This window comes from Periplaneta americana, chromosome 15, assembly GCF_040183065.1.
Source record: "Periplaneta americana isolate PAMFEO1 chromosome 15, P.americana_PAMFEO1_priV1, whole genome shotgun sequence".
NCBI lineage: Eukaryota > Metazoa > Arthropoda > Insecta > Blattodea > Blattidae > Periplaneta > Periplaneta americana.
Window position 1 is genome coordinate 144,833,544 of NC_091131.1, and position 24,492 is coordinate 144,858,035.

Below are 24,492 nucleotides of genomic sequence, written 5' to 3' on the forward strand. Positions count from 1 at the left end.
TGCTTTCTGAAGGATGATTACTAAATGCTGGTGAGAGACTCCATCATTCACAGTTGGTTTGATTGTAGGAACCGTTTTCTGGCATTAATGATGGACCTCGTGGACATTTTTATTTTGCATTAATTTTTTTTTTTTTTCAATATTTGGCAGTGTTCAGTCACTGACCTTAACATGTGAGGAGGACATATGAGCTCTGTTACCAGTATAACAGATTCTTCTTTCATAAAATTCAACATATTTTCTGTATCTCTTTAGCGATTTACATCAATTTGTAAACTTATGAAAATGTATGTTCTTACTCTTATACTGCTCAGATTCGCTTTTTATGTTACAGCCATATTCACTGCACAATGACATTTTTCACCTCATTTAAAACATAAATAAAAATGTGCGACTTAAAAAGTAAGTAAAAAAATTAATAAGAATAGAAATGTATCTTATACTATACATGTAGACGTTGCAGCAACATAACTCTATATGAAATACACAGCCATCTATGATCCAATAACGTCATGGTCATTTTTATTTCTTCTTATTGCAAATGAAATCACAGTCACAAACAATAGATAACCAATCTGTACTGCTCAACAACTGGATTTTTTCACGAGAAACATTATTTTTGAGTTTCGGTCTCCATTAATTTCTTTCTTCAATGTGAGCTTTTATACAACAGTTTTGTTTGATTTGGTAAATAATTATCTCACCATTTTTGTTTCTGGAATTTCTAGATCATTTCTGTTGATTTTTAATTGGTCTTTAAAATGGATTAGAGGAGAGTCGGGTAGCATCGGACATCGGGTAATATCGGACAGTGAGTTTCTTTCATCTACCACACGATGATAGTACCTGACTGACATGGTTACGTTTCTGTGACGTCGCATAGAGAAACATAACCATGTCATTCAGGTACTACCATATGGTGATAGAAGAAAGAAATGCACTGTCCGATACTACCCGACTCTCCCCTACATATTGATCAATTTCTAGCAGAAGTAGAATCTGCAGAAGATCATTGTATTAAATTTGCATACTTCAATGCTATCCTAGGCTTCTGCACTGGCAATAAAAAATTAAAATATAAAAGTGTATAAAATACCTATGAATCATCACTATATATAACATTCATAAACTCAATATGCAGTGAAATATGTACTCATATATGACGGACTATGATGTATTGTCCCAGCCAATTACCACAACTCAAGTTCACCACAATCTCTAATTTTATCTTAAATGAGTCTTACTTAATTTACAATTAATTACAACACTAGAAATAATAAAAGCATAACATATAAAATACAAATAGTTGAAAGTCAAGATCAAAACAGATAAAAAAATTGACTTTGATATAATAATGTAGAATTAAGGCAAGTATGCAAACAATTGTTGCATTTAGAAACTGTGTACATATCTCACAAGATGAATATTTGATATACAACACCATTATAAAGGGTATACTGGCACATAGTTTAGAAGTCTGACATTTTACATAAAAGTATAAAAAGTGACTACTGACACTCGAAATGGATTTCTTGAGATAAGCAGCAGGTATATCATAGCTATCATAGCTGAAGAGAGCTCTTACTGACAGAATTCGATAAATAATGCAAGTATCAAAAGTAACTATTAATAATGAACGAAACAAATAGAGCATGTGAAAAGAATGAACAATTTTAGGTTACCATGAAATGATTTCGTGTAGGTACATCTTGAGCAAAGGAAACGTGATAGGTTAAAAAATAACTGGAATATGACAATGATGAGGCAATGGCTGGAAGGAGGCAATAGAATGATTGTGGGAATCGATAAGTGTCAACAGATGCTATGCACTGGAGAACTACTAAATAAGTTTTAATAGTAATGATTTTAATAACGATAATTTAACACCAATTTGAACCATAAAAAACTGAACTTTTACTATCACAATTATGATACAAAATACATTTTTATCTTCAATTCACTACCGACACCACTGAACACAACAGAAGAAAATATCTGTACAATTGTACTTTATATGTACATCCATATTTAATTTGCACAGAGTAGGGCAAACACTTACTTCTAAGACCAGAAGCAAACTATATCAGACATCCTGTCTTGGATGGGACAGTTTCGTCTCAAACCGTTCAAAACCAGACAAAACAGTTTTGGTCTGTGTAGGACTGTCTCAGACGGTCTCAAATAGAATTTCGTCACAATGTATACATACTGCATGCATTTAGAAAAGAGCACTATAAATAGAATGAGCAGTGGCATAGACAGGAATATAGCAAATATTTAAAATTGACTACAGTCTGCTACTATGTATTTTTGTGTAGGACTCCCGCATGATACCATTTGTTTCCACTCATTCATTCACTTTCGGCACAGTTCAGTGCTCACGACTATTTGATAGAACTATACATACTTGACTTTCACATGCACTAGTGCTCTCAGTTATGATGTGATGGCAACCAACGACGAAATTGTAGCAATGATCTATTATTTTATGTGGTTAGAAGAAGAAAATCACATAAATAGAGGTTGTTCGATTCATCCTCTGAATATAAAAATTAATCTACTTTGTTTTATAAATATATATAAAAAATATCCTTACTTAATAGAAATACAATGAAAATGACGAATGTGAAGACAATATAGGGCAAGATCACGAAGTTCATGTAAATACAACAACCATACATATTGATGATGTAGATGTAAAGATAGCAGCATCATCCATGAGAAATCGAAGATCTCCTGGTCCAGGAGAAATCCTTGCACAATTGATAAAAAATGGTGGAAAGGTATTGACGTAAATTCTCGCTACATTAATGAACAAATGAAGGGTTCAGAACCATAGTGGGCCAAGTGCCATTTACTAAAACCGTAGAAAACAAGGGTTAAAATGAAGTTATTACCATAATTCAATGGAAACAAATAGCAAGTAATATAAAGTATACACACTGAAACTAAATATGTCAATCTTTATTAAACTATGGTATTCACTTAACTTTAACCCTTGCTTTCTCCATTTTCAATAAATGGCGCTTGGTCCACTATGACTCTGAACCCTTCAATGCATTATATAGAATAAAATACCTGTTCAGTGGAAAACTTCGTTCATCACACCAATTTACAAAATAGGAAGCAAGAAAGACCCCAATAATTACAGAGGAATAAGTGTGAACTGCACAATAAGTAGATTATTTGGAACGACATTAAATTTTTAATTAGAAACAAATACAAAGCGGCAAGTGAAGGATACAGTGGTTTTATTTAAGGCAGATTATCCATGGATAATATTTTTTTTATAGTTCAATAAATTACCGAAAAAAGAATCTCTAGGAATTTGGAAACCCACATGGCACTCAATTCTGTACCAAGGCACAAATTATGAAAAGTTCTGAGAGATTTGCAGATAGATGATTAGCTTTTGAGAATTATAAAAGAGTTTTGCAGTAATAATCAAGCATTCGTCAAGCAAGGATCATAAATATCACAACCATTTCATACAACTATAGGTCTTAGGCAAGGATATTGTCTTTCGCCAATATTATTTAATTTATTTTTGGAAGGAGTTCTATATCAACAGAAGAGAAGTTGTAGAGAGATGGGCATACTAGTGGATAATAACTACGGTACTTTTTCACTTCGAGCTTTACAGATGATTAGGCAGTTTTCGTACAGGACATACATGATTTAGAATTCATGCTTCGAAAACTTTGAGTAATACACACAATGTGATAAGAGTATTAATTTCTTCTAAACAGAATATTTGTTTATTAATTCGGATACTAAATACGAAATACTCATTAACCCTTTGAAGAGCAGTGGTTACAGTACGTAACCACCTTTTAAATTTGAGTTTCCTGCCTACTTACAAGGTGGTTTTTATTTCAAAACTACTGCTCTGCATTCACTGATTCCTAGTAACTGTAGAAGAATTTTATTTTCCCTATATTTGTGTTGCTCAGGCTGTTCACTAAGATGGTCGATGTTGTGTATAATTGAGGAGCGTTTTTTCAAAACTCGATAAATGCAAAATTTGAAAAATCGAGTTACACACACCATCCATATAACCTATGTGACCTTCATGATCCCATACAAACATTTCTCTCTAAAGACGATATTTGCCTTACTTATAAATAGGGAAACTATGAAGGTTTTTTCAAAACTCGATAAATGATCAGGAATAGATAAAGCAGAAGTCGATAAATGCAGTAAGTAAGGAAGAAGTATTTCCACTATAATAATTTTATTCCTTACATTTCATTCAACTTCGCACAGATGCCAATTACTTATGTCTACTAACTGGCGGAAAGTGACTCTTGTTCTCACTGGGTTGTTGACAAGTTTCAGTTTCATTCTTTGAGAGGTTTTCATTATGAATGGTGGTGTTTTTCCTGTGTTAATAAACTGAGTTTTCATTATGAATATTTCGTCGGAGGATTCTGATACTGATATACATGTTGAAGAATGTTTCTTAGGAAGAAAATCAAGATGCAAGGAGAGTCAGCCAAAAAGAAAGATCTGCAAAACTAAAGAGGAACCACAAATAAATTGCAGTCATGGACTTCAGAAGTTAGCTACAAATACCAAAGGAAAGAAAAATTGTAAAGCTGCTGAGCTGAGTTATAATGACATCACCACATTTCATCATCAAGTGGCATCTCTAAACAAAACTGACCAAGATAAATTTCTGTTAAAGTTTATGGAAATTTGTACTCCTAAACGCAGAATAGTAGCTACTGAAAATGCCAAGCGGAAGAAGAGAGTTTCAGTAAAATATACCATCAGAAAGAAGAATGGTACATTATTGCCTGTTTGTGCTGCAACTTTTCAAGCTGTTTCTGGTATGTCAAAGGACAGATTGTCTTACCTGGCTAACAGGTTTCATGAAACGGGGAAAGTGCCAAAAGAAATGCGTGGAGGGAATAGAGCAGGAGAAAAACATAAGGAACTCACTCTTGCCATTAAAAATGATATAAAAAGCTACAAATGTAGAGAAAGTCATCATGGTAGGGGAAAGTCTAAGAGGGGGTACTTACCTTCTCATCTTTCAGTCAATAAAATGTGGAAATTTTTTTGTGCAAACCAGAATGCTTCAGGTTTGAATCTCTGCTCGTTGTCCAAATACAAACGAATTTTCTATAAATGTTTCAACTTGTCATTTAAGACTCCCCATACCGATACTTGCTCAACTTGCAAAATGAATCTACTAAAGATAAAAGCAGAACAGGATTTGGAAAAAAAGAATGAATTAAGGACAAACTACAGATTACATAAACTTCGTGTGAAGCAATTTTACAAAATAATGAAAGATGATAATGCAGATATCATAAAAATTTGCTTCGACATGCAGAAAAATCAGCCTTTACCAAAGCTATCTGTTAGTGAAGTGTTTTATTCTAGGCAAATATGGCTATACAATCTATGCATCATGATCCATTCAGAAAAGCAGAGGAAAGAGGACATTACTTTTTACACGTGGTTGGAAACAGAGTCCACAAGAGGGTGTAACCAAGTTGCTTCAGCTTTGTTGGATTTTATGTGTGACCTGGAAAATAAAGTGAAAAATGGAGGGGCCAGTACGATTCATCTGTTCTCAGACTCCTGTAGCAGCCAGAATAAAAGCAGTGTCATGATGGCTACACTAACTGCATTCTTGGGAAGAAGCAAGAAATTTAGCAATATTATACACTTCTTTCCTGTCCGGGGACATAGTTATATGGCTCCGGACAGAGTGTTCGGCAGGATAGAAAAAAGTTACAGGCGGCAGGAGACCATCACTTCACCCAAGGAATATTACGACTTATTAGAGGAACATGGGACTTTGAAAGTGCTAAACAAAGACTGGAAAGTCAGAAACCTCAAGGAAAGCTCAAAGAAAGTACTATGGTCAAAAATGCCATTTAAGATGAATAGTCAACGTCTAATTATGTATAAAAGAATCTGGATAAAGTTGAAATTTCAGTAACAAGCACTTACTTTGGAGATCCAGTTCAAGTTGAAGTTTTGAAAAACAAATCTTGCCATCAGATAATGTTAAATTCGACAGTTCTCCCAAAGAAAAGTGCAGTGAGCAAAGAGAAGAAAAATGATGTTGCAGCTTTACTCAAGTACTTCGAAATAACTGACGATGCAAGGGATTTCTACAAAGATGTGCTAGAAAGCAACTGAAAGTAAAAAATAAAATAATAATAATGTTCAAATAAAATTTAATTTAGATTAGGTAAAAAAATGCTATACAGTTTAGCAACTTCATGATACATATTGTTTAGTTTAATGTATGCATTATTGTGTATCTAAAATAAATTATGTAACAATATAAAGAAAAAATGTTAAATTAAAATTAAATTACATAAAAATGTTATTCAGTTTACTTTATGTAATACATTGTTAATTCAATGTATCCATTATTGTGCATCTAAAATAAATAATGTAAAAGTGTATGTCAAAAATCAATAAATACGGGAATTTATGCAAAAAAAAAAAACAAAACAAAAAATAGACAAAAGAAACAGCATTACATGAACATCTTCCACTCACTACTTATCATTTATCGACTTTTGAAAAAACCTTCATAAATTGACATCTGATTTCAAATAGTAAACAATAGACTGTAACAATTTTAATTACGCCATCTTGTTCATTTATTCATTGAATTACATGTGCTGAAATACACATATTTTTAAATAAAAATTAATCTTGTCAAAAAACAAAAAACGCATTTTCTGAAAAAACTTGTTTTTGCATATATCGAGTTTTGAAAAAACGCTCCTCAATTGGGGTGTGGAAGACTCGCTACGTGTTTTTATTTCAGTTGTATGCTAAAATATTACAGTTACGTAAGTTTCTATTCAGTATTATTTCTTTATAAGTCTTTCAGAACATATTTCAGTAACAAGATTGTAATTTCTTCGACACATGTGGCGTCAATATAGAAATGATGGTGTGGTTTCAAATCGTAACCACCATGCAAACAGGGTAATTATGCTTACCATATGCAACAAAATGTTCCATTTTTGTGTCAGCTTATTCATCATGGCTACAAGGAAGAGATGGTTGGTGACAATCACGAAGTGTTTTTGACAACTTTTTCACAAGTCTGAATCTGATGATCTCTAAGGCAGCAAAATATCTATGCATGTGGTACAGTTAGACATGGGCATATTGGTTTACCAGACGACGAAAGAAGAGACCACGACATGAAACATGGTGAGAGTGATAGCCTTACATCATATGCTGGAGTGTCCTGGCTCAAGTGGAAAGATAGAAGGTCCATTATTTTCCTTTCTAATTACCACGATCCATCTATTGTCGCCACTATTTCAAGGAAAGAGAAGAATGGAACAACCACCGAAATTCTTGCCCACAACTCGTGAAGGACTACAGCAAACATAAGGGTTATGTTGATAAAGCTGATATGTTGAAGTCCTCCTACGAGATTGATAGAAAATGCAGAAAATAGTGGCACAACATTTTTTGTCATTTTGTTGATGTCACTGTAACTAATGCCTTCTTGGTATATTCGTTGGGAAGTAAAGGTAGAGAATTGACTTTGAAGAATTTCAGGTTGGTTATTGTTGTTGATGGCTTGGTCACAGCTAATATTCCAAAACCTAAAGGGAGAAAGACAGTACTAAAATCTGTGCACAACTTCAAGCCAATGATCCCATATGAAAAAAGATTCGACAAGGTGGCACATATGCCTGTGAGTGTATCTTCAAGACTCTGTGCTTATAGCAGCACTAAAGTTCAGCCATATAGGAGTAAATTTGCCTGCAACACATGTAAAATGGAACTTTGCCTTAAAGATACCAGAAACTGTTTCATTTTGTATCCTTCACAATAAGTCTGAAGGCATGTGTTCTGCAGTATTGCATAGTGGTTTTATCATGAAACCACCCATTTTCTGTGTCAAAAATGAAAGTTTTTCAAATTTTAAAAATTTGAGGCACTTCTCTTAGACAAATAAAAATTTAATTTCAATGCAAACACAATTTTTTATTTCCCCCCCAAATGCGTGCATCAAAGGGTTAAAGATGGACATAAAATTAAACAAGTTGATCCTTTTTAATATTTAGGCATCGCAATAACTAAAAATGGCATTGAAAAAACAGACATTAATAGGCATATAGAACAAGCTACAACATTTTTAGAAAGACAAAAAAACATTTGGGTACGATACTGATTGAGACTGTCTTGTGTTATGATTGTGAGGCATGGGCATCACAGAGAGTAAAAGAAGAATTGCAGCTTAAAAATGGATTATTTAAGAAGGAGCACAAGGCTATTCAGAATAAGGAATCAATAAATAAGGAGAAGAACTGAAACAGAAAAGACGGTATTAGGAAAAATAGATAAAGCTTTGAGCTGGTTTCAATACCTGTTGAGAATGGATGTGGAAATATGACCAAAGAGAGTGTTTCATTGGACACCACCTTACAGACGAAAATGTAGCAGACCAAGAAGATCGTTGTATGATGGTATCAGAGAGGCTATGTTTGCATATGGTCTGCAAGAACATGATGCTCAAGACAGAGAGAGATGACATTTAGGAATAGGAAGGCAGCATTACCTGCAAACACTACTACTACTACTACTAGAAATTTCTTTCACAACTTCTTCCCACAATTTATCTCCTAGGTGTTTCCTATGTTTTTTAATAAAAAGTGAGAGTCTTGCATACATACAAACAATTGAAAAATACTCCTAAATACAATGTAAGAATAATATTATAGCACTATAATATAATACACACTGGCCATAGAACAAATAAGGTGAGTGAGTGAGTGAGTGAGTGAGTGAGTGAGTGAGTGAGTGAGTGAGTGAGTGAGTGAGCAGCTGACTTCACACATGTGCAGACTAAATACTGGATCGTGTCCACCAGTAAATAAAACTTGAGGTAACATCACAATTTTGTTCGAGACTGTCTGGGACGAAAGTCCGATAGAGTATGCTGCAGTATCATAACAATGAATATAAACACCATTACATCGGACAGTCTGAGACAGAATGTCTGATGCAGTATGCTGTTGGTCTAAAAGATAAAGACATTCATACTTAATATACTTTAATGTCTAGTATGACCCATAAGTTATTACCAAAGAAATATGAGCAAATATGGATCTGTTTCCTCATTGGTATGTTTTTCATTGTATTCAAATGGAACACATATTTTGACCACTTACTTGTAATGTAAGCAGTAATACTGAAAGATTAACAACTTCAGAAACATTGACAAATGACAATATTGACTATTGTAATGTTTCACATCATCATGTTGTAACATAGTTAATTTAAAGATGAGGAAAACAATAAAAATAAATCAAATAGATATAATTTCATTATTCCATTCCTGCTTGTAACATTGTACAATATGATGTATTTCAGCTAAGCACCACTAACATTTTATATTATTACATCAATTTGTCATAATGTATTGAATTCACGAAAACACGAGCCAATAGTGTTGTTGCTCTCATGTTTTAAACTCCTTTCAGCAGCCAATTGCATTTTATACTTTCAGTCCAGAACCTCTATAGTGTGATTCTAGAGTAACAGTTAAGTATTTAAGGGGTGGTAGTATGAACTATTCTCAGTAAAAAAAAAAAAAAGTTCATATACGGGCCCAATTTTCAATGGATGTGGAAATGCAGCTGTTTGAATGTTACGCATAATGAGCTTTGCAAATGGTATAAAGGAAAAACAAATAATTACGTACAAAAGACAGTATGTGTTGCTCTTCTAAGAACATCTGATGGCAGCACTGTTCATAATAGATGTAGAGAAACAGCTATTTGTAGTTCCCTTGAGTACCAGGACGAACATGTTCCTTCAGCATGACAAAGTCCCTATACATTTTAGCTGTCAAGTGACACATACTCTAAATCTCACGTTGCCCAAACGATGGATTGACTGTGGTGGTCACATGCATTGGCCACCAAGGTCCCCAGACTTACTCCTGTCGACTTTTGTCTGTGGGGTGTGGATAAAATGCGAAGTGTACAAAAACAAAGTAAACACAAGGGATGAATTGGTTGCTCACGAATAATGCTGTCCTCATAAAACAAAGCCTCAGAAGAGCAATAATTACAGTTGTCAACAGAATGGAAAATTACAGTGACTGTAACAATGTACTCATACCATATAAATAAGCAATAAATGCAATCACTAAGTGATTTGTCTTTATTTCTTGCCACTTGTAAGACTTGTTATGCATAACATTCAAACAGCTGTATCTCCATATCCATTGAAAATTGGACACATGTTTATATGAACATTTTTACTCAGAATAGCCTAGTCCATACTAACACTTTTTAAACTATTTACTATTCCCCTGAAACACTCTACATAAGCAATGATTGTCCAAATCAATGTGTGGACTATGTGAAATTCGTGAATCAAATGCTGACAGGAGGGCCATTCCCAGATGAATACTTGATAAATTCTAGGGACTAGAATTCCAAGTTCTTGAATCCTGTACTTCCAAGAATTCACCCTATTCTATTTTTAACTACTGCAGATGATAGATGAAATATAGAGAGGTGAGTATTGGTGGAATAAAAGAGAAAGCAAGAGCACCCCAAGGAAAGACATATGCAACTGCTTCGTTCATAAATTCCATTACGACCAGGCTGGGGGATGAAATCAGCATGCTAGTGCTGAGCCATGGATGCGACCTTGCACTAGGTCATCACTCTGGTGGGTTTCGATTTGAAGGAAAGGTCTATTAATTGTTTAATAAATATTATTATATCATTCCTAGAGGAACTGGCTCACAGAACTGAATATGTAACAGTTTAGGAGAAAGACAAACAAATAAAAATAATTTCTTCAGTATTAGGGATAACGAAAACTAGTATTTTCGCGAAAATCCCGAAATCGATATTTTGCAGTATCACTATATTTTTCACTTTATACATAGCTAGGCTAAATGATCTTTCCAATTATAAACATGTCACTCACGTTGAATGGAATTAGATGTGGAAAACTGGTACCAATAACTTACTTACTTATGGCTTTTAAGAAATCCGGAGGTTCATTTCCACTCTCACGTAAGCCTGCCATAGGTCCCTATCCTCAGCAAGATTAATCCAGTCTCTACCATCATATCCCACCTCACTCAAATTCATTTTAATATTTTCCTCCCATCTACAACTCGGCCTCCCCAAAGATCTTATTCCCTCTGGTACAGTGGCGGATTTTCAGGGGAGGCAAGGGAGGCCGTGCCTCCCCTAATATTTTACCAGAACACAATATGGTAGTAATAATTTCAGCTGAATTAAGATCACAGACAAGTTACAGCAAATGACAAACATTTTTCCTTTTATATTAATTTTACTATTCACTACGACTGAGAAGTAAGTTACGTAAAGTCGACCACATCCAGTTGGTGATGCCCGCTCGCTATATTGTAGATAGTACAAATAATTCGTACTGAAAAATAACAGATAGTGCTATAACCTGTACGGTCGACATCTAGCGGCCTGCAGTGTCTATGCGAGACCGGGAGAGAGGAGTCAGGTACATGATGCTACTCCCCGGTAACCATGACAACAGCAGTTCAACCAATAAGATAGCTGGTTAGAAGAGTGTTTAAATTTGACTAGAACGCTCGAGGGGAGCCGATTTGGAGACGTCCTACCCACTGCTGACAACACTGTACTGCTTATAATCACGGCTGGTTTCGGCTGTATTGGGAAGCTCTCTCTCTTTCTCTCTTTGTGGTTTTAGAAAATTGAGTCACGTGTTGTTAGTTTTCTCTCCCTGCATAAAAGTTTTCATTTATGTTGTTAGATTTTCTCTTGTTTGCGGGTTTTCTTGTTATTTTATTCTTTTGTGTTACGAGATATATTTACTTATACAGTATTTTAAATATATCGATAGTTAGAAACAAATGTAGATTTGTCTCTAGCTTCTTCTAGTAGCAGCTATTCAGTATGTTGTGACCTATTTGATCGGTTTGCGAAGAAAGAGGAACGTCCAGTTAATTTGCTGTAAAATTATACTATGTAATAATAATGAGCTAGACCCGGATTCTTGGTTCGAATCAATTTTGTTGCTATCTTGTTACTCTCGAAATATTGCTTTTCTTGTTCGTTTTATGTAGCAAAGAGTAACATTCTTAAATTCAATATGACCTAAAAAGACCTAATTCGTAGGTAATCTTTACCAAGCCGTTGTAATAATATTAACAGTATGTTGTTTATTTTTATTTTTTCCCGTAAAATCATATAACTTCCTAACATAAGATTTAAAATCCTAAAACATAAATTGGAAAATCTAATTTTAATTTCTTAAAATCTATAAATTCTGCGTTAGGTAATGAGATACGTCACAGACCTTATATTTTTATATTCCCATCATTCACATCTTGGCCTCCTCAACTTTCAAACCCACCGTCCGCTACTGCTCTGGTACCAATGGAAAGAGAAATTCTCAATGTTCATGTTGGCCTACCTTGCAACAGGTAGTATGCACTGTTCACCACTAGAGCGATATGAGACAAAATGGCTACCATTGAATATAGGGGAGCTTTCTGTGTCCTGAATTTCCACCTTTACAGACCTGTTATTTGTGTGCAACGGAGTTTCCGAAACAAGTATGTAGCAGATCCACTCCACGAGCATTCAATTTGTAAATGGTATTACAATTTAAGAAAAGAGTCTACATCTATAACAGAAAGTCAACTGGCTGGCTGTATGTATGCCAGGAAACAGTGGAATGGATTCATACAAGCTCCACATGCAACAATCCATCATCGGAGGCAATTGAGGCATTCCCTGAAATAACAACTTAACATATATTACGTCGTTTTTCCGTTTCCAGCATATATTGCATTCTTAATAACAAATCTTCCTACTTAGAAAATATTATTTCCTTCCAACAATAAAAGCACTTTCTAGAAACATTTGAATGTCGTTCTGCATAATACTGTTTTACGAAATCTAAAATGTTTGATGCTTTGTAACTCAAAGTCAAGATTTTGCAGTTAAGTTCTTGTCTCAGAGAACGCCTAAATTGCTGCAGGTCCTAAAACTGGGGCCACAATGTTCTCCAACATTATTTCTGCGAGAATATGCAAGTTCTAATGAAAACCTATTGTTTTGCGTCATTTTGAGTGATGTAGCCACTTTCCACCTTACGGGTAAGGTTAAAAGAAAAACATCTAGGGATTTTCGAGACAGAACACCCATATGCCAACATGGAGCATGTGCGTGACTCAAAGTGAATATGTTCTGCAAAATAACCCATTAGGAGACGTTGTGTTAAAGAATTATATCTTTGTATAATATATATTACAAGTTATAATGTAAGAAATTATGTTTTATATTGGTTTGATTTTATTCTCAGAACAAAGTGTCACTATACATGGGTTTAAAGGATTTTATTATCGTCGTTTTGATCAGTCACAGTTTTGTATAACGAATTAATGACAATTAATGAAATCCTACTACAGTTGAAAACAATGAAGGTGGCTTCACAATTCGTCGTGTGAGAACCAGAGGAAAATGCGATTTTCGGTTTTTTAAATGTATCTACTTACTTTGAGGAGCTCTATTCGCAGTCAGATCGACATATCTCTACCTATTTTCCTTAGCGGTAAAGTGGAGTCCCGTATCTCCAATCTACTGATTTCTTTTAGAGTCAGATAGACGTATTGGTTGTTACGTTGTTTTGATCCAAAGGAGTCGAGTCTGTTTTCAGAACCAGACAAATGTAACAGCACATACATTTCTCTGACTCCAAAACATGAAGTGTAAGTATGGATAACACCTTTTATGCGTATGCATTAACATGCATTTTACCATAATTAACCTATATTTCAATTAAATATTAATATATTTAACATAATTATCAATTTCATGTTAGCATAAAACACGTCTTATATTGATTTATGATAGTAATTATAATGTCCCGCACTGTTGCATCGTGGTCTAAGGCATCCTGCCTAGGACTCGCGTCACAGAATGCGCGCGCGCTGGTTCGAGTCCTCATGTGGGAAGAAATTTTCTCATGAAATTTCGGCCAGTGTATGGGACCGGTGCCCACCCAGCAACTTGGGGAGCTACGATAGGTACGAAATCCGGTTGTGAATAACACCTATAACGGCTGGGGGGATCATCGTGCTAACCACACGATACTCCCATTTTGGTTGGATGATCTTCCACCTCTGCTTCGGCATGTGGGCATGAGGTCAGCAGCCGGCTGGCCGGTCTAGGCCCTTCATGGGCTGTAGCGTCACGGATTATTATTATTATTATTATTATTATTATTATTATTATTAATTATAATAATTTTCTGTGCCATATGAAATTGAAGTAAATCCTCGTTATCATTATGAAATGGATCACGGAATATAATAGGATATGACATGATCATGGGTAGGCGGAAGCGGGGCAATACGATATATTGTTACAGCTTAACTTTTCCTTCCTTTTCACATTCAAACTTTCAGCGCCTTGTGACATCATGTAGGTATCAATAGTTATCTTATGCGCTATATGATGTTTATTTCCCTCGTTACAAGACAAATTCATTACAAGCATTGTTGACATATGCAATTTATCATTTCACAGACAAGTTATTGTGACTGTCCTGAGCCTTCATTCCAATCAACTTAGCTCGTCTGTTGATTGTATTGACTAATATTTAGAAGAGTGAACAGTGTTTTGATTATAATATTGTTGGAAAATATCTCTTAACCATAAAGAATGACTACGAGAGGACGAAAACTAGTTGACTTAGTACTAAACAATTCGAAGTATCAACATGAACAGAATTCAACATCTAGTAGAGGTAAGAGAAGCTATGTTTTTATTATAAGTAGGCAGTGACTATTATAAGACTAATGATTACTATAACAAAGGTATTACATCGCAGTAATGACAAAGATTTGACAGGCCTTCTCATTTTATTTTAGAGATCCAAGAATCATCCACTGTTGATGTACCATCTTCTCTACTGCAAAATAATAATTATATCGACAGATTATCAGATGCGAGTGAAGTTCAAAATAATGAACTGCAAATGTTTAGTTCGGATTCATCTGATAACTACATTCCCAGTAATGATCAAGAATCAACATCATCTTCATCAGATGGCAGACAGAGACGTAAGAGGAGAAGGGTTGCTGTCCAACAAAAAGAGCCTCAAATAACTACAGAACAAACAGCTAGTAAGCGAAAACTTGTACATTACATTTTTCATAAATTTAGTTCGCATTAGAGAAAGATTAAACTATCTTTAAATTATTTAATTAAAAATTGTTATGAGTCTTTTTAAATGAAATGGACAGGTAATAGTCTGATTATTAAGTTATTTATTTATTTACTTATCTTGTGGAACAGTATGATAGCGTAGTCAGTTACGAAATTACGCAATAGCCGAAAGGTAATGGGTTCGATTCCCAATATGCCATTGGAATATATCATCTATTTCAAACTTAAAGTTGTAATTATCTGTGCCTTTCTTGGCCTGTTATTGAGCAGTTATATCTTCTTTTTCTTATTTATTTATTTGTGTTATGGTTTTGTATACAGTGTAACTTGGTTATAACGACATGCAAGGGACCTTGAAAATTATGTTGTTATAAACGAGTGTCGTAGTAACCGAGATTCATATTATCAGTCTAGTGAGGTGGAAAATGAAAAATAATAAACATAATTAGGCTTATTTTAGATTTATGTATTCACTTTTAAGCATACCATGAACACAATGAAATACATGTACAATTATAAATACAGTATTCTGTATTAAAACAGTTCGTTCATTACTCACCAAACTTATTTACTGAGGAGTGAAGTAATCAGTCATTTTACTCTGTTGTCTCCTACTTGCTCAATATACACTTTCTAAATTAAATTCTATGTTCATTTTTTCAGTTGCAATTTCACTGCTCCTTCTCCTAGCTTCATACTCCCTCCTCTAGCTTCATAGGAATGTTCACAATTCTAATGGCGTCTAAAGTGTCACTCACTTCTCCTGCATTCCAGAGGTCTACGATAGAAGGGAACAGTAAAGGATTTACCAGATTTCAGCAAAATACTTTGGTTCTTAGAAAATTGTATTCCAAACTGAGGTTGAAAATGACGTTATATGCGAGGTAGACGCATATATGTTTGTTGTATTTAGCAAGGTAGAAAAGCATACGTCTTATGGGGAATTTGTTGGGACCACAGAATATTTGACGTTATAGGTGAGGTGTCGCACAAAACGAGGTCGCTATAAGCAAGTTCTACTGTATTTATTTTTATAGAGGTGTTTGTATATTAACAGAAAATGTCTTCATAGAAGATTACAAATATAAATTAATAAAATACAGTAAACGGAAACTAGAATAAACTTTATACTAAGCTATGTAAAGACCAATATTGATTAGGCCTACGTATTGCTTCTTTTTAGGCCATGTTGAAGTGGAGAAAAGTGGCTCACATCCCCTCCCAGCGAACATACAAGTATTTAGTTCCGTTGATTCAATTAATCTCGGCAAGGGTTTTACGTTGATGAATGTGCAACAGGAAGCAGACAATTCGCTAAATTTAGACATTACTGATGAAATAAGAGAGGAACATAACAGAGGAGAAACCGACAAGCGTAATAAATCAAGAAAATGAACAAGGAACACAAAGAATTGGAAGAAAACTATAAGGAAAATAAATAGGCAGTCAGGAAAGGCATACATATCAACTGCTGGGAAGGAAGTACCCTGTAGGGTATTCAAGTACAAAGACTGCTCCAAATGTCCAAGAAAATGCCATCAAAAAATCAGCAAAGCTGAAGCGAGAAAGATGTTTGAGGGATTTTGGTTGATGAAAGATGTAGAAAAACAGCGACAGTATTTAGCACCACTTATTAAGGAGGTACCAAAAGCACGAATTCGTTCTACTGGTGGTCAGTCACGACGAAATGTGAGTAAAACATATTTTTTGCTTAAAGACAGTTGTGAAGTTCAAGTCTGTCTGGAATTTTTCCTTAGCACATTTGATGTGTCAGAAACATTTGTACATAATATACAGGAGAAAAGAGATAGCAGCAATATGATTTTGACTGAAAGCAACAGAGGACATCATCGTCCAGGTTTAAGGAGACCCGATGAGGCTAGAGAAAGAATATGAGATCACATCAAATCCTTTCCTCTTGTTCCGTCACATTACTGTTGACAGACTACTACTAGACTGTTCTTACCATGCGATCTGAATGTACAGATAATGTAAGACCTCTACAGAAAGGAGTGTCAAGAAGAGAAGGTTATCCCAAAAAAATGTTGCCTATAGAGGGAGATATTCAACACTGAGTTCAACTTAGCTTTCCATATACCAAGGAAAGACGTATGTGACCACTGTTACAGTTTTCAAAATCTCTCCAAACCAGAGCAAGAGGCACAGCAACAACAGCACTCCGAACACTTAAATAGGAAACAATCAGCCCGAAATTTGAAAAAAGAAATGAAAGACCGAGCACTAACAGGAGAATGTCATTTGCCGGAATTTGACATGGAAGCTGTGAGATACTGCCCGGCTATTAATGCAAAAGCTATCTCCTATAAAAGAAGACTAGCTACATACAACCTCACTGTGTACAATGCTGCTACTAAAAAGGCCAAAAACTATATGTGGCATGAAGGTGTGGCCAAGAGAGGGTCAATTGAAATAGCATTATGTGTATTTCAAGAACTCAACAAGATTGCTGATGGTCGTCCAGTCTTTCTGTTCTCCGATATGTGCGGAGGACAAAATCGAAACGCAATATGTGCACCATGTTTCTTCATGCTGTCCAAACTCTGAATATTCCTGTGATAGACCAGTGCTTCTTTGAACCTGGCCATTCTGTAATGGAGTGTGATTCAGTCCATGCTAATATAGAGAGCCAGAAAAAATATCAACATCTATGATCCCTTGGGATGGTTTACTATTGTCCAGACTGCCTCAAAGCAAAGATTGTGCGAAGTTATTGAAATGGAACAGAAGAACTTTTTGGATTTCAGTGCTATGCAAAAGGAGCGACTGAAAAATAAGAAAGTTGACACTGAAGGAAAACAGATACAGTGGCTTAAGGTAGTCCGTCTCCAGTTTCGCAAAAGTGAGATTAACAAAATTTTTTTGAAACATAGCAACGAACAAGAATTCAAATGCTTGCCAGTTTCCAGAAAATCCCGAAATTCAGACACACTTTTTCAGCTGGAACCCAAATATCACGGAATTCTCAAAATACAGGAAGAAAAAGTGAAAGATCTTATGGATCTGTGTTCTTCCGGTATAATCAAAGAACAGCAATATGGCTTCTATAAGAGTCTTCTAGAAGAAAGAGTTGAAGAATCAGATGATACTGCCACAGATAATGATGACGAGATTGAATAAGGAGAACGTAAAGAAAGTTCAAAGAGTGTAATAAATGCTGAAATTAACCATCTAGATTTATAAATGTGAACTGTAATTTGTGCATTTACATTAAAACTATTTTTTTAGTGTTACTATATTCTAAGAATTGAATGTGTATCTCCACCATTAATAATTAAAGTTTGACTTGTTTAGATTCATACAAACATATCTCCTTGTCATCCTTATCAAAGAGTGTTTAACACTTAAATATTAAAATATTTTTTTGAAGTTATGATGTCAAGTGATTGTTGCTGAAATTCATTTTCTAAGTCATGAAGCTTTTTCAATAAAGTTCTTACCATTTTGTTTAAATGCATAAAATACTCTTAAAAAAACCTTCTTTCCTCTCTCCTGTAAAGTTGATAAATTGGAGTTACATCCCTCTGGTTCTCACACGACGAATTGCCCAGGAATAAAAAATAGAACGAGAACGAAAACGAGAAAAATCTTGAAAACTTTTAATGTATGGAATTATAATTGCTTTCCCTGAACGGTAGGTCCTGGAATAAGAAACAGAACTTCATGAAGTTTTAACATTTCCATTCCCGGGATTCTTCTGCACATGTAAAATCAGTCACTTTTTCAATTTCAATTGCTCATTGTTCATCGAAATTATCATGGCAGCTATGGAGTTTGAAGAACTGTTAATTACTTACATCCAAGAAAAAGAATTCTTGTATAAGAAGAATGTTCATTACAAGAATGAAAGAAAACGCTTGGTCAACAATCAGAAAGACACTGAATAGTGATGATAAGTTGGCAATATTTCAACACTTTTCTTCTGATTTTGTAAAACTCTCTACATTTCCTTCCATTTAATTTTACATGTCGATATTATTTACCATCCATGTTCATATAAAATGCATACACTTAACATTTAGTGTTAATTTGTTAATAAACTAATTCTAGTAAATTACAACATTCCATTTTTAATTTTAACAAAATTGGAATTAAATATGATATGAAAATCAATAAAGAAAAAACTAAAATTATGGCCTTCTGTGGAAAATACCCTGTGCCTAGCAAAATATGTATAGATTAAAAAATATTAGAAAGCATAAATTAGTTTCCATATCTTGGATACACATTATCTTTTTTCGATGAAGTAGACATTTCACAGAAAATTTCTAAATACACCAAAACAATGGGAATAATTAACACCATTATGAAACCTTCCCTAGTACAAAGGCATACTCGAATTCGCCTTTACAAGACCTTGGTGAGACCTGTACTTTGTTACGGCAGTGAGGCATGGACATTGAGGAAGAAAGACAAAAGCAGAATAAAGGCTAATGAAATGAAATTTATGACATATATAGGGGGATATACGAAATGGGATCACAAACGCAATGAAGATGTAATGGAAGAATTAAAACATTATCAGAACAACTGGATAAATCATCTACATCACATGCATTGAGAAGAATCCCAAAAGTCATGCTCCACTATCGTCCAAACGGGAAGAGATCTCTCAGTCGTCCAAAGAAGCACTGGATTGAAAATTCAACTGTAAGATACTTGAAGGGAAGAAGAAGAAGAAGAAGAAGAAGAAGAAGAAGAAGAAGAAGAAGAAGAAGAAAAAGAAGAAGGAGAAGACTAATTCTAGTTCTATATTTTACTTTGTGTGTTGTCTATGGTATCTGCAGAGCATCAACAATGGTGACGAAAATCGTATCACCTTACTGGACCCTATGAATTTCATCTCTGCTGCATGGGGAGGAACTGATGCTCAGGCTATAGCCAATTGCTGCAGGAACGCAGGATCTTTTAAGGTAGGATTATTAATGTTATTAGGCGAGGCTATTAGTGACCTACTGTGTAAGACTTTCTTTGCTTCGACAGGGAGTTGTTTTTCTTTTATTTTTTTTTTTAATTTGTTAGGAACATAGTATAACAACCTGTGAAGTGAATGCCCTTTTCATGATGGATGATGACGAGGATTGGGCAAGTATACAGGAGAAGTTGAAGGAAATTAACATTGAGGATTTTGTGTCAGTTGACAATGGTCTAGTGCAGCGTTTCTCAAACTTTTTTGAAGTGGGGACCACTTTTTTAAGTCAGAACAGTTCAGCGGACCACCTTACTCTTGCTCCCTTCAAAAGCAAATTTATCATTTTTGTAGTATATTTTAATATTAATATACTTTTATTTTAAAATAGAATTAACTTAATTTAATTAATTTTATATTAGTATTAACTAATTAAGCTAATGTTAATAGAAGATAATTCATTTTTGCTTCTTTAATAATTCAAGGCTATTAGAGTTTGGATAATCTTTAACTTATTAACTAAAAAAAAAAATAAATAAATAAATGCTGGTACTCACATTAATGTGATGAATGAGCCTGCCGATTCTTGCATAGTTGTTCTATATTTGGACATATGCTGGTAAGCTTAAGTCGGAGATTGTCACATACATCGAGTCAATTTCGGTAGCCTACTTTGTTTTTATTAGAGTTAGTGATGAAAACCCTTTCTGACACAGATACGTAGAAACAAACTGAATCATAATCTCTAAAGCACCATTGTACAGTTCACTGTATTCTCTTTTCACTTGTGATACAGTCCAGAAATTAACCATACCTTCCACTCGAAATTTCATTTTAAGCCCAGTGTCATTTGAGAGTTCAATTAACTGTTCTCCTTCACTCAATGAAAGTTTGTTTCAATATCTCAATGAAAGGGATCACAAACCTATGAAAATTCGTCATATTTACTTGGAAAATAAGTTTCAAACTGTGACCTCAGAGTTGTATTATTGGTGTACAATGTACAGTACGTGACCATTTCAATGTGCAGACTGGGTGTCAGCAAAGCAATTAAGAAAGTCATAAATACATGAAAAGGTTCGGTCCTCTGTTATGAATTTGGGTAGTCCCTGGCTGAGTTACAGGGGCAGCGCCAGATGTGCAGGGAAAAGATGGCGAGAAACACCACATTCATAGTGCTTTAAATCCCTCTTTTGTTGTTGAGAGTAGAGTGGGAAGTCAGTAGATGGATACGGTAACAAATTTCATAAAATGTCAGTACTGAGGGAAAAAGTGGAAGGCAATTGCCATGTGTCATTTCCAAACTCTGAGACTTTCAGCTATAGAGTGATACGTAATTCGTTTGAATTTTTTTTTTTTCTGCCTTTTTGGAAGGACCACAAGGGCAGACCTCGAGGACCAAAGGTGGTCTGCGGACCATAGTTTGAGAAACGCTGGTCTAGTGACCTCAGAAATCCACTGTGTTGACATGACTGCAGAGCATGCTGCCACTACCACCCAACATGAAGACAGTGATGAGGAAATTTAACCTGCAGAGGAAAGTGTCCCACACGAAACAAAGCCCTTGGAGCAGTAAATGTGCTCCGAAAATGCATTAGTGTTGCTCCTAGCATTATATCAAATGAAGTTAACTAAAGATAACATTAGGCCTATCCTTCATAATAGCAGTACAAACACATGGCAAACTACAATCATAGATTTTTTAATATGAAATTAGCTGTTATTTGCATTTTGAACTGTAACTAATGCACAATAAGATTTGTTTCTTATAAAGTGGTTTCTCATCTATAGAATTGTCCCGCTTATTACACTTGAAGGCCACAGTTCCATGACGAACATATTAACAGGGTTATACTGTGTTAATATTTTCGACAAAGGAAAGTAAAGTGTGTATTTGAATCAACTGTTCTTGTACTCCTGAGTGTTCAGTTTACAGAACTAATATTACTGTTTATTAAATATCTCTGTAAATAGGTATATTATGTGAAAATGTTTTTTGAAAACTTCCTGCAAATGCAAATGTCTATACTCATCATTTATGCTGGACAACTATAATCTCTGCCGGGTAGCTCAGTTGGTAGAGCAGCTGGCTACAGACTGGAAGGTCTGGGGTTCAATCCCAGGTGGTGACAAGATTTTTTCTCGTTGCCAAACTTTCGAGGTTCACTCAGCCTCCTATAAAATTGAGTACCGGTCTTTCCTGGGGGTAAAAGGTGGTCAGAGCATGGTGCTGACCACACCACCTCATTCTAGTGCCGAGGTCATGGAAAGCCTTCATGGCATGTTACGGGGATACCTTTACCTTTTACCTTTTACTATAATCTCTACATGGTTCGAACATAGTAGACACCTAATGACACATCTGCTGCTGAAAGGAGTAACATCAAGAATATTTTAATTAATATTTGTTTAGGTTTGTTTATGAATTTTCATTTGCAAACAATTGTTAAGAAATATTCACCTTTTTCTATAGAAATTCTCTCAGATCGTGTTAATAGTTTTATTTTCTTTTTAATAATATCACTTGTTAAAACATGAATTATTACAATATGCGATACAATTATGTTTTTTTTTCCCTTAGTATGTAGGCTATATAAAAACTTCACATTGAAAGTATCAAAGTTAAATCTTCAAAACTGACTGGCCTGGTATGGAAAAATATGTACTCCACAAATAAATATTTTGGTAATTCTTTACCATTATGCATTCAAACAATGAAGAACAATGTCATAAATTCGAGAATTAACTTTCTTATATTTACCATTATGGATTCAATTTCCGCACATTTCTCAATATTTTTTGCTTATAGCCTATCTGTTGATAAAAGGAACACAAATATAAAAACTCCTGTATAAAGATGCAGTCACCCTTCTTCAGAATAATCATAAACATCATGTACATAAAAAGTACAAATGTAGTAACATACTTTTCTTGAAGACATGAGAGGAAGAACAATAAACGTTGTTTTATTAAAATTCCTCTTAGGAATTTAATATTAGCATATGGAATTTCATGTACTTCAAGTCCTCTGCAAGTTAAAATTGCAAGGTGGAAAAAAAAAAATATATATATATTTTTATCTTTTATTTTTTTTACTAATGACAGGTACTCAGCTGCTCGTCATTCACCCATATGAAGCCAGTTGTATGAATCAATTCCTCTCATGTCTTCGTATAACATATGTGTTTATAAAAAGTTTACATCTCAACAAATAAACTGAAAAAGCGAAACAAATCTCCATAAATTAAAGTGCTTAAAACAAACAAACAAAGAACAATACGAGATAATAGTTTCAGAAGGACAACTTAAAATATAAAATTATTAAATAACTATTATAAATGTGTTTCCCTAAACCAATTTTTTTTCGCACGATGAATGTTAATTTTATAAACAATTCACACTGGAATAAAATACGACTCAAAACTTATACCAAATAAATGGTATTTTCACTTACATTTCAGTATCACAGTCTCTTTACTGAGATGGAATGTTGGCATTACAGCAATTCCACTTATTTCATGATATATATTTGTAGGCAGGATCAGTTCCAAACTGCAAGAGAAACAATTTCAGTCTAAAAAATCAGATGGTTTTAATGATAAATGAAATAAGTTGTGGAGTTAGTAGGCTACAATAAGGTAACATTTAAAGATATTAAGCTGCATGGGGGTCATGGAGGTAAAGCTAAATTTTTATTTCGTTCATATCACTTATACAGTATTCGAAAAATGCCGTCCAAGAAGCATAATAGTACATTATGCAACGAGCCTATAATAGTAGTAATTAAGACGCGAGTATGTTTGTTTATGAAACGAGCGCAAGTGAGTTTCATAATTTTCATACGAGCGTCTTAATTACCATTATAGGCAAGTTTCAGACGACTTTTTATGCTCGACCATATTTCTAACTTGAAATTATTCATAAGTATTCATGTTATGGTTATGTAAGCGAGGAGCAGAACTGACCTGAATTGTGAGATGTGCGCAGACGCGAAATTATTGATTTTTTCCGAGGCACGAATGTCATTGACCTTGATATAATCTAGAGAATAACATGTAGATTAGTCTTGATATAACCTGGAAATTGATTTAGAATTGAAAAACGAGATGACAAATTGAATTTATTTGAATATTATTTACAATTAACGCCAATTATTATAGTAACAGAACATAACCTTCTGCGACAGTATTGGATTTCCAGCCTCCGTGACTTTTCGCTAATTGTCTTTCGATTGCATATCCGAGAATAATCGATACTTGCTGTTTTATAATGGTACAATGGTGATTTCTCATTGGCTGAACAACTGAATTATAATGAATAGGTGTACTTTAATGAGGTGCATTAAAGGGCTACTACCAG

The 24,492-nt window shown here is 34.5% G+C and overlaps 1 protein-coding gene across 5 annotated transcripts in view; it reads right to left on the reverse strand.

The window, feature by feature from the left end:
* Nucleotides 1–495: 495 nt before the first annotated feature.
* Nucleotides 496–24,492, reverse strand: part of Pgant7 (N-acetylgalactosaminyltransferase 7) — a 185,175-nt gene continuing 161,178 nt past the window's right edge. For all 5 annotated transcript variants that reach the window (XM_069848321.1, XM_069848327.1, XM_069848320.1 and 2 more), the window contains one exon: nt 496–23,685. The gene's annotated coding sequence lies outside the window, so the exon portion shown is untranslated. The remainder of the gene's footprint in view (nt 23,686–24,492) is intronic.